Below are 3,076 nucleotides of genomic sequence, written 5' to 3'. Positions count from 1 at the left end.
AACTACTATAAATTATGGAATTTTGTAGTTAAGCATACAAAATATTTTTTTTATATTTATTAGCTTATTTTTAAGTTTTTCAAAAGCTGAAAAAAGGGTAAAAAAGGTAAAACTGTGCTCTCTCGTATTTGTGTAGATTCAAAGATCTGTCCTGAGCTGTACATTTCCTACATTTTTAGATGCACATAACACTGGTATAAATGCTGTACCAACAATGGAAATCTTTGAAGCCCACCCTTTCTGATCTCAATTCATCTGGAAGAAATAAAAAATATCTACTCAGAAACATTTTAGAGATCCTAATAAAGAGTACATATGTGGCAGTTTTGTACACCAGGCTCCCAGGTACCAAGTACCCAAAGCAGCAGTCACAGCTAAGCTGCCTGTACTTTGATGGTGGAGCACTTTCAGGGCAGGAAGAGATCGGGATTACAAACACCTTCAGAACTAAAACGATTCCCTGAATAATGCTTTGACTCCAGAATTTTGTTGCTGAAACTGTTTTTAATTTCTCCTCTAATATGCTTCTGAAAGAAATGAGTGAGGTTTGCCACTTTGTATACAATAACTTTAGAAAGCATTTTTTGGTCTGAATGCCCAGTGGAGAAAGTCACTTGCTTGGGGCTGAAGTGCCTGCTTCTCAAGAGAGAAGCTATGACCCGTTTCATCATGTTTCCTATTCATTGTCTCTAGGCAAGACCCGAAGTGCCTAATTGTCCCCTTGCACTGTACTGGGAGTCATGGTCCCTAAACACCATTCTGGATCCCACTTTGTGGCTATGAGCTCTGGATTTCTCTCTATAGATGAGTTATTTTGCTAGATTTAAGCTATTTACCACCAATGAGTTGTCTATTAAATCTTTGTAACAATCTGGTTCTGGTGAGCACAGAATAATGGACTGATGTTTCTTATTCAACTGTTACAATGAATAGCACATGAATTGTCCTGTTATAAGAGCATCTGATTAATTAACTTTATTTTGAATATGATTAGTTTTAATTTTGTTTGAATTATCACTAAATGTAACTCACCTCCAGTTTTGACCATGAGATAACTGATTGAGGGCCACATCTAGTGCTAAATGACAGATCTAGGACTAGAAATTAGTGTGATCAGAAAAGCAAGAATCTCTCCTCTCCTCTCCTCTCCCCTCTCCCCTCTCCCCTCCCCTCCCCTCCCCTCCCCTCCCCTCCCCTCCCCGCAAAGTTATTACTGTAGAGCAAAATCTTGTTGTGTTGGGGAGAGGCTTAGAAATCTTAAACAATTATTAATCTTGGATTATTCTCTGTCTTTATTATCTGCATAAACCAAAGAAATTCCTTTTTGTTTTTCAATCAAATGTTCTGTCATTACTAAATCAGCATTTGGACAAAAATACAGAAACAGAAAAGTGAGGTTAGTTTGTTAATCAAAAAGACCTCCTTTAGCAGTCCAGCAATTTGCAACATCTGGCGTAACTCTCACCAAAAGAGTATATATCCATATTCTTAATTTTAAAACTGTGAGGTGGGAAGACTTCAGACTGAAAATACTGTTGAGAATATGTTGGATAAAAACATTTTATTATACAGGAAATGTACTTCTGACATGAAACCTGTGCTGGTTTTTAGTCTGACTTCAAAAACCAGTGAATCCTCCATGTCACAAAATTTGAGGAGATCCATTTAAATTCAGATTTAACTAAACCTCAACCAACAACAACAACAAAATTACCTTCTTTCATATAAACTTTTTGTTTTCTAATTATCTTATCTTTAGATACTAGAAACCCAACTCATATATGTGCTTAGACACACACACACACACTCAGAAACAAGTATGAAAAGTGTGTTTGAAACAGGGTATGTTACTCTGAGAGACATCAAAATATTTAGTGGTTGTTGTGCTGTTCTTCAATTTTACAGGCTCTCTCTTAAGTTTAAATGCTGAATGGGCAAGGCACATTCACTCCACTCTATGTGTAAAAAGTGGTCTGTCAATTTTATCTAGGTGTTAGTCATTAAATAAAGGAATTTCTGCTGACATGATCTGTATTCCTGTGATTTTGATTATACTCTAGCTGCTTCCCAGTTTTCTGAACAGACAATCATAAAATCAGTTAGTTTAGAAAATACCTTTAAGATCTTTGAGTCTGACTATGATGGAAAGAAAAGCAGTATTTTGTAAGAGCTTCATTATTAAAATATTTTGCCCTGAAGTATGACATCTGCTTCCAATACCCAGATGAGGAAAATTAAGTCTCATTGATGACAGGATTCCCAGGACACACGTCACTTTGGGTAAGGAGCATTCATCCTCTTTCCACTGGAGCTTGGACATCCCAAAGTGAAGAAATGAAGGTTGATTGGGCTACAGGGAGAAAGCATGAATTTTTGTGTTACAGCACTCTCATCTGAAAGGGAGAATGCTGGGTTCCAGTATTTTCTTTGAAGATTGTTTATGCATTTTATCTAACAATTATTTCAAATTAAATGTGTGAAGATTTTCTGAGAGAAGTACACAGGACTAGTTCCTATGCAATGTGAAGCTACAAGGCTGTAAACCCAAGTTTCTACTTCTGTCATGCCACAGTGAGTTCTGAATTCTTCAAAAGGAACATTTTTCCCTGGCTGTCTCACCTGCTTGTGTGGTCAAAAGAATGAGCTACTTGGATAGTTATGGGCTCAGTCTTTTGAGGCTGTTGAGGGAATCACACACATCCTGGTTCTCTGAGCTAGATATCAGACCAAGCTAGGAACACAAAAGATGGATGGAAGCAGCACCAACACCAGAAGATGGTGCCATAAATCAGAGAACACCATTCAGTTCTTTTTAAAAAATGACTGTGGCTGTCTTTCCACCAAGGAAAATACTGACCCTTATGTTCAAACTAGTGAAGATAACTAACTGCAGCTCATGTTGAGGCACTTCAGGAGTAGCATGGGGTAGGGAATTTTGCTGTTGGCTTTGCCAAGAAAGTTCCCTCATCAGCATTTTGATGTTTCAGACCACATGCTGAAGCCATTCAGTCTCCCATGAAGTGTGTAGGGAATCTTAGACATCACTTAAACAACACAGATTTCCATCCTGCACTGG

This window comes from Chamaea fasciata, unplaced genomic scaffold (assembly GCF_029207755.1).
Source record: "Chamaea fasciata isolate MVZ Bird 193981 ecotype frontalis unplaced genomic scaffold, bChaFas1.0.hap1 SCAF_3, whole genome shotgun sequence".
Classification (NCBI taxonomy): Eukaryota; Metazoa; Chordata; class Aves; order Passeriformes; family Sylviidae; genus Chamaea; species Chamaea fasciata.
The sequence above is the reverse complement of the archived record's forward strand: the minus strand, read 5'-3'. Positions refer to the sequence as shown.